The sequence below is a fragment of the Talpa occidentalis genome, unplaced genomic scaffold (assembly GCF_014898055.3).
Source record: "Talpa occidentalis isolate TD23 unplaced genomic scaffold, MPIMG_talOcc4v2.1 talOcc4.5, whole genome shotgun sequence".
NCBI lineage: Eukaryota > Metazoa > Chordata > Mammalia > Eulipotyphla > Talpidae > Talpa > Talpa occidentalis.
The window spans coordinates 14,681,755-14,696,793 of record NW_023604861.1 but is presented as its reverse complement, the minus strand read 5'-3'; positions in this window follow the sequence as shown (position 1 = coordinate 14,696,793).

The window sequence follows — 15,039 nt, the reverse complement described above, 5'->3', positions numbered from 1 at the left end:
CCTCCCTCATATTTATTGTTTCATATACTTTGACATAAGAAGTAGAAGTACATTCTACAAAATTGATATTACTCTATATATTCTCTCAGGTGATACAAATGGAATCCTAAGGACCAGTTTCAAACATCATATTGCTTTCCAGTGTACTCTGACTTGTGAACCTGCTTCTACTTAGCAGTTTTAAGTCTGGATTTGTTGGGTTGTCATTTAAGCTTCTGATATCTTAATTATCAACTAAAGTAAATTTAAAAGAAATTTTAATTCCTTTGATTATGATTATTTGAGAAAACTAGCAAAGAAAACACCACTTTGTTTTGTCTAAAATTTAAAATGATATTCATTATAATTAGAGCATTCTAATATATCAATAAAAAAGAAAGAACTATTCTGCCACATAAGATTTTGAAATCAAGAGGTTCGTACATAGTAAATCTATTTTGTAACTCATGTCACACCGTTTGCTTGAATGAAGATCATTATTTTGGCTCATTGTTTTCACTTATTAACTTAAATAAGTTTTTAATGTCCCTATTGTGGACCTAGATTTATCTCCATAGAGTAATGTTCTCATTTTTCTGCAAATGAATAAATGCATGGCTAATTTGATGTGTAAATTTCAGTATTACTAATGGGAGTTGGTAACAGCGGCTTCTTCAGCTGTATTTCTCAGCAATGTTTAGTGAAACATTTCATTTGTTCTTCAGATTTCAATCTATAGAGCTCACATGTGCTATTTTCGCATTTCAAATGGACAGTTAAATAAGTTAATGTAGCTTATAGTAGTATCTTTTATCTGCTCTAATGTGGCCAAAAGATTTTGAAAAGCTGTAAATACAAGATATGATACTTTTGAATAATTTATATGAATGTCTAGGGAAATAAAAGATACAAAAGAACATTTAAGTGTTATTCTTACATATCAATTTAATGTTGTTCCTAGTACAATTTTGATCAATACTAAAAGATAAATAGGGGACCTCCCTGGTGCATCAGGGCTTAAGTCTCAGTACTATGAAGCAATCTGTAGCCACTGCCGCATGAGTTCAATCCCCTGCCAGGGAGCTAACCCACATGGCACAGCAGACCTCTCCTATCTCTCCCGCTGCTCCCCTAAGCAGTGTATTTCATCAGTTTGCCTGTTCTGCCCGTACTCTGTCTGGTGAATCCTTTCACCCCTCTCCTGGCCATCACCCCAGCTCTTGTATGTATAAATAATTAAATATTTCTAAAAAAAGATAAATAGGCATATTATCTTTCATTTGTTTAACTTGGATTCAACGGAGAGCTACATGGGGACATGATTATTTAAAATACCATGTTGCACTAGCCCTTCTTAACAAAGAAATGTTAATGGTTGTCTAAACCCCGCTAGTAAGAACATTACACATGTTTCAGGAATGCACATTCTTTCTGCTATATTGTGGAGGTCCATTTATTCACTGAGAACCACAATTGTCCCTATTTGGGTCAACTAAAAAGAAAGTCTGAACAAAAATATAAGCATTATGTCAAGGGTCAGCAGGAGATAATATGCTAGCAGAGGCAACTGAAAAGAGAATTCCCCTTCATCCTGAAAACTTTGCAGGTATAGGATTGCTTCACATCCAAGAAGACCACACTGACACTTTTTGGCTCTTATATTTACAAGAATTGATATAATATCTCTGTTAAAGTTGACCTGATAAAACAGAAGGAAATATTTATGAAAGTTACAAAGGTGTGTTTTTATACATACCAGGTCTTGATAGCACTGTGTATTCTTTTGAAGTTATTACAAAAATGTTTGTCAAAATAGTTGGAAATTACTTAGGAAGACTTATCTAAAAAGCATTATTATTAAACTATCAAAAATAAGTAATGATTAAAATCTTCAGTACAGTCCCCAGTATATATACCATATATATATGCACTACACACACACACACACACACACACCCATATATACATATATGATATAGGGAAACACTATTTCTTTTAGTTTTTAAGATATGCAGAATTACAAGAAGTATAAACATTCACCAATGTCATTATTCTAAACCAAAATAAACATGGTTTGTTATTATTAAATAGTATGCGGAATAATTTTTAATATATATATAAATCAGCATGCATCCAATTTCTAGCTAAAATAATAAAAGTGTAATTCTTAGAACAAAATATTTCTGAGATATCTCTGATCATTAATCTATGGATATCCTGTAAGTGGGATTTTCAGGTAAAATGGTATTTGCACATTAAAAGGTATTATTTTTAGAGCACTTTTAGGTTTGGAACAAATTTAGGTAGATAGAATATAAAAGTTCTTTTTTAAAGATTATTTATGCATACAAGAGCTGGGGTACAGGCCAGAGATGCAGGGGGTGAGAGGATCCACCAGAGACAGAGTGGGGTACAGAAGAGGCAGACTGACTGAAATATACTGCTGAGGGGAGCAGCGGGCGAGACAGGACTTGAGGTCTGCCTTGCCATGTGGGTTGCTCCCTGGCCAGCCGCATTGGAACTCATGCTGTAGAGGCTGTGGGATTGCTTTGTAGTACAGAGCTTAACCCCTTGCACCACCAGGGAGGCCCCGAATAAAAAAGTTCTTATATGCTTTCTCCCAATTATATAGTTTCTCATATTGATAAATTAATATTAACTACAGACTCTCTTTTGGTTCATCCTGCACATTTTAAAAACCTCAATAACAAGTTATTGTATTAATAAGAAGAAAAATGAGAGGTAATTTAAGGGAAGATTTATATTACTTTTAAACAAAATCTAATAACAATTAAAAAATTTAAATGCATGCATGCCTATAATAAAAAGGCAAAAATTATATGTATGCTATACATTTTGAGTCATCTTTTCTAAATGAAATATATTACTAATTGCTAGGAAGAAGAATATGACAAATATAAAAACTTATGCACTTTAAAAATTAGTAAATTTATTGCACTTTGTAAATTTTTGTTCGCCTACCTAAATGACACCATAGAAACATAGCATTGAGAGTAAGAGCCAATGGGTTCTAAATTAATATAGACATGGAAAATCACACTCCTAGAGCTCAAGTTGCCACTGGCTTCTGCTTTCTTATAGTCTCTGCTCCTTACTCTGCTCCAAGTTTGTTGTTCTAAATTTTTTTTTTCTATTTCCTCACTGTTTTCTTATGGTTGCTCACTCTTCTTATCTTCTGAGTTGGTAAACTCAGATACCAATATTTAGTGTTTTCAAATAACTGGACAGAATAATTTTTTAAAATATATTTGTTCATAGTTGCTTTCCTTAAAAAAAAAAAAAAATTAGATCTTAGGTGAAGTTTAGTCCAGTCCCTTGGACATGAAATAATTATTTAATTTTTTTTAAAATATACATTAGACCTATACAAATTTGAGCAAATCATCTCTATTCATGGACTTATATTTCCTTTGTGCTTTTGCTCAAATGTCTATTTTGTATCTACATGTGTAATAGTGTGCCAGTTTGTTTTTTTATGTTTTGGTCCTATAGAAATCAATTTATAGCTTGTAATCAAATTAGACTTTGGAATTTCCTATTATAACTCATTCAGACAGCATACTAAAATTGGAATATTGTAGAAAAGACAGAGATGGATTATTTAATTAGTTCATGCCATTTAGTTCTCACAGACATCTGGGGAAAATATATAAACTAAAATAATCTATAAATAGTCACTTGATTTCTAATTCCATGTCGGATAAAATCAATAAAATAAAAAAATACAGACTTTTAGTGTTATATCCTTTTAGAAAAAGTTAATATATTTGTATTGCTATTCTACTTTTTTACAGTAGCAATCTTATACATTTTGAAATTTCACTAGTAAATACTAAGTATTTTTGACAGGTTACCTTTATCTTTTTTACTTTGTTTTAAGATTTGGAAATATGGGGAACTATTTTGGTCACTGTTTTATTTTGTGCCTAATCTGTAAACTTGAGGGTTTTTTTAACAATATTAATATAATTATGACATTGTTTCAGGGGACATTTATTTACATATTTTCTCCTAAATAATTACAAACTTTCACATGGTAAATAATATATTTCCTATTTTGAAATGATCCCATAGAATTACCACATTATTCAGCTGATGAAGCTGATGATATCTTTCTCTACACTTTTATAGAAAAGGAGAAAAAGAATTGAGAAAAAGGAAAAAAATTTGAAAGGGATTAGGGCGCCCCCCCCCCTTCCGCCCTGTGGCACAGCAGTTGAGCACTGGGCTGCAAAGCTGCCGCCCGCTGCTCCCCTCGGCAGTACATTTCATTGGTCTGCCTGTTCTGCCCCACTCTGGCTCTGGTGAATTCTCTCACCCTCCCGCGCTTCTGACTGTGCCCAGTGCTTGTGTAAATAAAGAAATCTTAAAAAAAAAAAAGAATAAAAAAAAAGAAACTTAAAAAAAAATTGAAAAGGAATAAACTTCTCAAAAGAATTCTCACCCCAATATCTGTTTTAACCATTTCACATTCTTAACACCATTTGGGAGGGTTAAAGTCTCATGAAGTCTAATTTTAGTGAAATTCTTTGAACTTTGGCATTTGTAGTTGACAATTAAGCCTGAAATTTCCAATTATTTGTTCTTGGCAACTAGCTATAAGTGAATTTTAATATTTTAAATAAAACAGATACAATGTCATTTGATTATAACTTATTTTCTATTATTTACATAGTGTTTTTGAAAACATGAAATCAGCATTTCTGTTATCACCTAGAAATATTCGTTAAATGTTTAGAGATAGTTATTCTATAGTTATGTTGAATTTTTAAATAATACCCACAGGAAAATAATATAGGAACTAGTATATTTCCGCATTTCAAACACTGTATGACTATCAACATTTGTTAAATTTCACATTGTGATTTTTCTTCTATTATTTATTATCATCGACAGTATGTATTTTACTCCCAATCTCATATTCATCATCTCATGTGTCAGTAAGGAAAACACTTTCTTTATATTTTTAATCTCTCATTATTGATAGTAATACTCATTATATGATTTTCAATAATATAATCAGATCGATAATTTTAAGAAGTTAATCTACTTCAATTGGGAAATAATAGTTCAGAGAATATAAAGATATTGGAAAATCATTTTGTTCTCAGTCAGACTGATTTTCATGGAACAAATCCTTAAATAGATTATAGAGTCTCAAGCACGAAATTCAATCTCATGACTTTACTGTATATACTCACTCTCAGGACCCTGCTATTTATCTTTTATTCATGAGATATTTCTTTAAAATCAGACTTTAAAGTCTATCAGCTTGATTTTCATTTCCTTGGAAAGTCCTAGAGGGATCATAAAACAAAATGTTTGAAAAACAAAGTCATAAACAGGCTCTTTAATATGAACTGCATTTTGTTTCCTCTTTTAATACTTGAATCACCATTCTTCAGATATCCAAAGAAGAAACCAGTTTTTGATCCTTGTAGGTATTTTTTCTTACACCATAATTCAATAACTTAAGACATGATTCTATTTTAATTTGTATTTAATACACTATTTACAAGTATATCCTTAGATACTATAAAAATAATCCCTCAAATTTCTTATTTCCATACCCAAACTCACCACCCTTGAGTTCACTTACTTTGCTTTATTCAGTTCCTTAAATGTAAATGTATAATATTTATATATAAAATGTAAGTCTGAACATACCAGTCCCCATTTAAAATCATGTGAAATAACCTTTTTAATGAGATATTCTTCCTCTAGTCTTACCTTACAAAAACCCATGCCTTATATTGCAATTAAATTGATACTTGTATTCTGCAAATCTGATATAGTCATCTTGCTTACAATTAAACATTTTGTTTTAAGTTCAACTTTTCTGCATTACAGATAAATCTGATTGGCACTTTTCCTTCTAAAAATCATCACAAATCTTTTTATCATATCATGTGAAAAAACTTTTCAATAACTATTTGTTAACATAAATAGAATTGAGCTACCTGACAGAAAATGTAGTAATCATTAATGACATTCATTATTTTATTTATTAATGTTACCATTAATTATTAGTCAATTACAAATATTTTTGTCATTATTAGTGATTAAAACCATATTTTAGTGACATTTTCAATTTACACATTTTGTTTAATGATATGTCTGCATATATAGTTTTATATGAAATAAATTGAAATATTTTGCCTGATTATATTTGTCACTCTTCATCACAGTAGTCATCTTTTTAATAATAAATTACAAATTCATTTGAATCAGAACTGCTCAACCACCTCCACACATATAATCCCTATGTGGCTATCTAATATTCACTTCACAATCAGATTGTTCCAAGTTAACTGCATCATCATCTCATAGGACTATATACTGATTTTTTTTTTTTAAATGAAAGCCAAAATTACTCTCCACATGTGCAGGACAGACATCTAAGCATAATGTTAACTAGATTACTAAAATAACTACTTGACTAAATTTCTTTTCCCTAAAACTCATTATTTGCATTGCAATTAAATTGGATTTTGCAATCTGCAAATTTGTTCATTTCCTTGCTTCCTATAAAATAGTTGTTGTTCATCAGATGCATATTTAACTAGTCCAATTGCTGGACAATGTGTTTTTTATGTAACGAGATGGACTCTAAATCAAGTTCTTGGTTGTACTTGTAGCTTGTGTGATTTTGGAAATAATTACCATCCATTATCACAGTTTGGTCATATCTGAAATGGACTAATGATACAAAATAATTAAAATGCAAAGACTTTGCTCAGTGGTGTATCCAAACAAATGCTAGGAAATGTAAGTAGCTCATGGGTAGATACATGTGTTACATAGTATTATATTAAGCTGGATCAACTTTGTATATTTTCTCTTCCATCACCATCAGAAACACCTGGACTCTGCCTTCAGCAGCTTGGAACAATAGTAACTGCCTTTGTATTCATAGTCATTTTCTATGGGCACATTTATGGATGCCATGCAAAAAGCTGCTTGGGTGGCGGCATGAAGCAGTATAGGTAAAAGTTCTCTGTAGTCAGTGAGGTAGCCTCAGGCTCTGTCAGGAATATGAACTTTGAAGATACATTTTATTTTTAATTTCTGGTAGCCTTGCTTTTATTTTTTTAAAGACTTATTTATTTGTTTGTTTGTTTTGTGGGACCCTCGCTGGCAGCCGGGGAACGAACCGGCGCTGCAGATCCTGCGAGCAGCCTCGCAGCCCAGCGCTCAACCGCTGCGCCACCAGGGGAGGCCCAAGATTTATTTTTATTTATACAAGAGCTGAGGTGCAGGCCAGAGTCGCCGGAGGGTGAGAGGATTCACCACAGATAGAGCGGGGAGCAGAACAGGCAGACTGACCGAAAGCACTGCTGAGGGGAGCAGCGGGCGAGACAGGAGAGGTCTGCTGCACCATGTGGTATTCTCCCTGGCTGGCCAGGAATCGAACTGGCGCTGAGGAGGCTGTGGACAGCTTCACAGTGCTGCTTTCAACCCGCTGCACCATCAGGGAGGCCCAATTTCTGGTAGCCTTGTAAATCTCGCCAGTTACGCAATCTTTTTGAATGCCAATATATGAAAAATAATAAAATAATAATAATGGAAAACAATAGATATTACTCCAATGTAAGTATTACAATGTCATCGGAATATTTCCCATCAGTAAAATGGGAATAGTGATATTTTCTAATTAATGAGACAATATATGCAATATGCCTATCGCAGGTATGTACTGTTATAAAATCCCTACCCTCATTTTGAAAAAAAAAAGCTAGAAATAAATTAGACTAAAAATATCTGCACAGTATTCATACTAAACTGTAATGTTAGATATCAGATGAAAATTATATGTTAAGAATAGGAAGGAAATGATCTACTTAAAATTTAGAATAAATTTTACTTAGAAAACTTGCACCTAATTAAAAAATCATGTTTGTTTAAGGGACGAGTTCATGTAAATAATATTTTAATCATTGTATTCTGACTTTTATAAATATTAGTTTATTTGAGTAAATTCTTCACATCTCTAACAAGTAATTGCCTATATTGCTCCCTTAGCCCTGTATATTTAGTGTACAATAGAGCATTTCTCTCTATTATATGAAGGTTACTGTAAATTATCTTTTCAAAATTCAATGTCTTAGAAAGTACTTCTCACCAAAAAAAAAAAAAATAAAATTGTCAGTAATCTATTTCTTTTAGAGTTTTTTTTTTCTTTCTCAAGAACAAAAGCAGTGGGAGAGTTTTAGTATTTCCTTCAAAAATGGAATTTCTTGCTAAATTGCTCTCTAGGCACTAAGTCAAAGTTCTTTTAGATATGAATTATGTGAAAAATGAGAGCTTTCTTGGAAATCATGTGAGCATTATAAGCATTTTTTAAAAAGAAAACTTGTGATTAATACAGGAAATTAAATTGCCCTTGACAATTTAATTGTCTTGATTCTCTAATGAGTTTAATACTGCTCAAATATAAATAATTTGGGTGGTTCAAAATCAAGATCCTTAAATAATCTTTAGTATCATTGTATTCATAAGTAATTTTACAAATTATGACTGGAAATACATCACAAATTAGGAAGCAGTTAGGAATCTTCAGTGTTCTCACTGGCTGGCATGGACTTGCATCATATTTGGGTATTGTGCAGTCTTAATTAATTCTGTACATGAATAATGGATATTTCTCAATTTGGAAAGTCTAATGCAATGAGAACAATCTTACTGTATTCTTAAATATGAAAGATTTTTAAAAGAGAATAGTCCAAAAATGGAATTTTGAACCACAATGCAAAATTCCTCTTAGGAATTAAATTATTTGAGGCCCTAGAAAGGTGGAGTTAAGCACATCAGATGACAACATTCAGTAATTCTCAGCACCCTATATTTTTTCCTGGCATTTGTGCATAGATAGACAAAAGTCCCAAGTAGATATGAGAATAAAATGGAAGCTAAGAGAAAAATATAAGTATAAAAATGCATTGTATTATAAACAAAATTATCTCTGTATAGTCTGCTAAATTTATTAGGAAAATACTTTGCAAATTTTATATGTACAAACATAGAATCTGGAGATAACCTAAAATGCAGATTTTGATTCAGTAGATTTGGAAACAATTTGGCCTTTTACATTTTTATTAAACTTTGAAATATTATCACTATAACTGCTCTATAGATTATATATAGTGAAAGTAATTGTGATAAAGGTTCTTTTATTTCTCACTTATAATTTTAATTATATGTATTGGAAAATGAAAAGATGCAGAATTTTCTACCATTATCTTAAAAATAATTTTGCATGTTTTTCCTGATACCTTTTTCCTTATGCTTACATATTAGCTCTCAAAATACAATGAAATAATCATAGGAGTGCTCATAAAATAAGGAGGGTTAGTTTTAGTTAATATTACTCATATTTTGGAAACATAAAAGCCAATTTAGAATTGTTTTTAATTCAGATATACTGTCTCCCATGATAGTGCCCCATTTTTGAGGAGGAAGACAGAAATAGTGTGAACTTCTTCCATTTTTTCATTTTGAGTTTTCTTCTGATTTATTTTGAGAGTGTTTGCCATTCACATGGCAATAAAGTTGCTTGATATCATTTATATTTTTCACCTAGCTTCTTCTTCTTATAAATATTTCAGTTATTCATGAGCCATAGTAATATTAATTCCTTCTTTTCCTTTTAGAGGTCTCAATCTTTAAAAAAATATTTTCTCCAAATGCCTTTTCAAAAATATAATACCATGCAGAATGAGCTCCACTTTATCATTAATATTAAGGAATTATAACATAGGCAAGTAAAATGCTTCATAAAATCAAGGCATGAATTTTTGCCTTTAGAAATAACAATAAGCTACTAATGTTAAGATGAAATATCACAGGTATTAAGTAAAGAAAAGTTTATGCTTATATTTCTTTTTTTTTAAAGATCAATTTATTTATGCATTCAAGAGCTGGGTACACGTTAGAGATGCGGGGGGTGAAAGGATCCACCAGAGACAGAGTGGGGAACAGAACAGGCAGACTGACTGAAATACACTGCTGTGGGTAGCAGCAGGCGACACAAGAGAGGTCTGCTGCACCATGTGGGTTGCTCCCTGGCTGGCTGGGAATCGAACTTGTGCTGCAGAGGCTGTGGATTGCTTCATAGTGCTGAACTTAACCCCTTGAGCCACCAGGGAGGCCCACATGCTTATATTCCTAACAATTACACATGACATTTTTTTCCTCTCCTCTTTTTTGGACATTCTGAAAAGAACATACACAAAACTTTTTGTTATATAATGTTTCCTTGATAAGTTTATTTACTTAGTGATTGTGATTACATTAGCATTTTTTTCATCCCTGCTAGTGTTTGACAGTAGAGGATCTGACCCCTCAGATATAGTCACCACAGCACTCCCAGCACTAAAGCCCCCATAATCCCCACCATAGTCACTGTACTCTCTCCCCACACTGTCCTCACCTCTCCTGCTCCCCTCTGGATGTTTCAGTTCTACGGTCAGATTTCAAGGGTTGATAATAAAGTGTGTCTTTCTCTGACCCTTTGTTTGGTTTTCCTGTATTCCACAGAATGTGACAGCATTTGGCATTTATGTATTTCCTTCTGATTTATTTCACTTAGTGTAATCCCTACCAGCTCCATCCATGTCTCTGAAAATGGTGTGATTACATGAGGGATTTTTTTTTTTTAATGCTAAGTAGTATTCCATTCTTTCCCCTTACCTTCCCCCTCCCTATGTATAATATAATTTTGATCCACTCTCCTGTTTTTGGTTTCCAAATCTTGTCATTATAATTATGTTGCTATAAACAAAGCAAAGAAAGTTGCCGGGATGTGCAGTAGAGATTCTCTTTGAAAACCTGTTTAGATTGATGAATTTATTTCTAAAGTAAAATGATTTTTTTTCTGGTAGCTTGTATATAATCTAAATACATAATAGTATTTTTGTTTTCAGTGGTGTTTGAAGGTAAAACAGGAAGTAACTAAACAAATAATAGGTAGGCACCATCAAACACATACACACAGTCATCCGTTCACTTGTGTTTTGCAGTAATGTTGTTTATTGCTCAAATATGAGTAAATCATAGTTGATATTCCTACAAGGATAAGCATAAATCAAAATATCAAGGGCTTAAATGGAAAATGTTAGCATTTTAGTTGGGATAATTGATTATTATTGGCTTGTCTAAGAGTGTATTCATTCAGGTGAGGATGTTAAAAGCACAGTTCAGGCAAATCTTATATCAATGTTTACTGCCAAGGTAGCATTGAACCTACTTGACATAACTGCTCAAACTTAATCTTTCTAATTTCTCCCTTTATTGTCTTACTGCAAATTTTGTATTCATCCAATAAATGCATATTTAATACTCTAGGGCTAAAGTGCTCTTCAACCTGTCCTTTAGCTAATTCATTTTCTTGTATCTGTAGTATCCTATTTTTCTTTCATTTACTAATTTTTCAAAGCCAAGATCTTGATTTTCACTTATCCAACATTACCTCAGTCAAAATGAATTTCTCCTTAGATGGTGTTTCTGTAGCACTTTGCTAATTTTAAGTACCTCACCTTTTTTTTTAAGTCACTGCCTGGCTGTGAGAGTCAAAAAGGTGGGCATTTTATGTATTTATATTTTTGATATTAGCCCCTAGAAGAAGAGATGCATGAAAATATACTCAAGTTTGCTAACTTATTGAGCCATCATGAATGAAATAGGATCTTGAAGTGGATACTTCATAATAGAAAGAGCTCAGATCTTTAAATGTCTATTTAGTGGAATTCCTTTGTAGGATATGAACTAGGTCAACAAGAACAGCTAAAACTGTAGTCCAACAGAGTGTATGATCATATTTTAAATTGTTCCAAATTTTACAGGTGAAATATATAATGTGTTGTAGTTTTAACTTACTTTTATTTGTACTATGAGTAAGGTTGAGCGTATTTTCATCTGCTTAAAAATTGCAAGTTCTGGCAAGTAATTTTCACATTTAACGAAGCAGCATGTGCAAATAATTTGCTTTGGAATTTTATTTATTTTTTTAATCATTTTTTAATTTTATATTTTATTTTATTTTATTTATTTATTTTTTTAAGATTTATTTATTTATTTATTCATACAAACATGGTACAGTCAGAAACACGGTACAGTCAGAAGCGCGGGAGGATGAGAGAATTCACCAGAGCCAAAGCGGGGAGCAGAGCAGGCAGAAGGACCGAAGTACACTGCTGAGGGGAGCAGCGGGCGGCAGGAGAGGTCTGCCCACCATGTGGGACCCTCCTCTGGTGGCCGGGGAGCAGCCGGGGATCGAACCGGCTCAGCAGAGGCTGAAGGCAGCTTCGCAACCCAGCGCTCAACCACTGCGCCAACCAGGGAGGCCCTGCTTTGGAATTTTAAATCTAAAATATAAAACTTTAAAGAAACAATGAAAATCTGGGTGGAAAAACTGATAACTAATGGCTAATACAATAAAATTCCATACTGATTAATTAACATTCAAATGATTCACATAATTAGCCACCATTGAAATCCAGACTGTTCCAGATATTTGTGATTGAGTCAAATATTGATAATATGCATGTTTCCAAGAGAGAATGCCAACTTATATTTGACCAACTACTCAGTAGAAACACTTGCATATTTAATGGGCAAATCAGAATGAACATATATGTGGCAGATAAATCCTAGGATTATCCCCAATCATCCCTATTTCCTGGTATACACACTTCCTCTTTTTAAATATGGCCTGTGTCTATAATTTGCCACCAACAAGTAAAATATAACAAAGATGATGGAATGTCACTTTCGTGATTATGGCATATAAGATTGTAACGTCCATCTTGCTATCAGATTATTCTATTGTAGCTCTTCCTTATTGCCTTTGTTCAAACAATTAACCATGTTCAGAAGCCCAAAAGGCAAGAAACAGAGAATCACCACCTGTTGATGAGCAGCTGAGTCACTCAGTCAAGATTCTACAAATAACCTAAGTTGGGAATGATCCCATTAACTTAGAAACAAATCCTACCCCCTTCAGACCTCATATGATACCTTAGCACTGGCTGATACCTTACTCAGGTTATGAGAGATCCTGAAATTGAGATCCATGTCACAATTTCTGACTCACCAAAACTGTAAGAAAAATGTGTTTTTCAAACTTCTAAGTTTGTGGTGATTTGTTTTTCAGTAATAGACACTTTATAGATATTTTGCTCCCAGGAGTAGGATGCCATCCAAACAAATACCAAAAATATAGGTCTTTGTTTTTAGGACTGAACAGTGGGCAGAGTGATTATATTACATTAACTACTACTTGCCAGCAGACTTTCTTGCCAGGCTCCCTTTCAAGAGATATACATGGCAAAGAACCAAGGATGGCATCTGGCTGTAAGATGGCAAGGAGCTGAGGTCCTCAGTCTGACAGCCCACAAATAACTGAAATTGGAAGCAGATCTTTCCCAGCTGAATATTAATAGAACCTAGTCCTGTCCAGCATGAGGATGGTAGTAGCTCTTTGCCCTGAGGCTAAACTGTGCCTGAATTTCTGTCCCCACAGAAATATTGACATAACCAATGAATGTTGTGTTATGCCTGATGGTTAATTTCCATGTTAACTTGACTGCTGTTAGGGCTCCCAGATTAAATATCGTATTTGGGAGTGTCTGTAAGGGTGTTTCTGGCACGATATTAGCTTTTGAATTGGTGGGCTCAGTGGGTGCCACACTGTGGATGGGCATCATCCAATCCTTTGGGGACCTGAGTAAAACAAAAGGTGGAGGAAGAAAGAATTTGTCCCTTGTGTTTTTTTTTTTTTTTTCCTGATTGATTGTTTGAGTCAGAAATCAGTCCGTCTTCTCCTACCTTTGGAATATGCCTATGTTCTGTGTAATAGGTCACACAGAAATAGTGTAATGCCCCCAACCTTACTTGTCCTCTGGGCTTCTTATTATCTGAATGGAATTATACAATAGACTTTCCCAGGTTTCCCATTAAAGATAGTAGACTGTGGGACTTCTTAGCCTCCATAATCACACTAATGAATCTATCATATTTAATCTGCTTGTGTACAAAATAAAGATCCCTTTTGGATATGGTATTATTGTATATCAAATTGCATAAACTCAGTAACTTTTAGATAGAACAATTAGAAAAAACAATTAGAGATTGTTCTCCAAAAAAGAGAACAATTAGGAGATTATATATGAAACATAAAGTTTATATGAATTGACTGTATTATATAAATAATAAATATATTATGGAAATATTACTTTGAGGATATTGTAAACAATGAAGTTAAGGAAAGTGGGCAGAGAACCAGAGAGATGAACAATACAATGAAAAATTTTTGTACCCTTACAAAATCATTGTGGTAATCTATAAGCAAGATTCTGGTGCCAGAGACTAGCATATCCATTGCAGTGCTGAGAAATGTTTTTTTTTTTTTTTTATTCTGGGCCAGACTAGAACTGTTAGCATTTTCCAAAATGAAAAAGAAAGAAAGGATTCAAGAATAACCCCAAACATTTTTGTGAACTAGCTACATTGAATGAGTTGCCAAATCACAAGGAAGAGACATGCATGGGAGCAATGGAAATCAAAGAATCTATAGTTATTATTTCGTGTTTGTATTAGTTATTATTGCTGTGTAACAAACTACCTTAAGCTCAGTACCTTTCCAGACTAGCTCTGTCTTCCTTACTCACTCTGATTAAAATGGATTGTCATTTCTACTGCTTTTAGAACATGTATGTACTGCCTAAATATTCGTATCAACTCTTCCTTCTGCTAGGGAAAGTCATCCTTCAGATATATGTGAGAGTTGCTCTTTTTTATTTTAGGACTTTGCAAATTAATCTTGTCCTCTGAGGGTTCTTCACTGGTTTTCTTAGCTAAAATATATTTCCACCATTGCTCATTTTCTATGGCATCTTCTACTACATAATCACTTATTAACCATTATTTGCTTATTTCTTTTTGTCTTCCACACTATTAGAAAAAAAAAGCCAGTAACTTTGCTTCATCCCATGCTAATTCCTAAGCATCTGTCCTTGTTATGGGTGTTCTGTAAATATTACA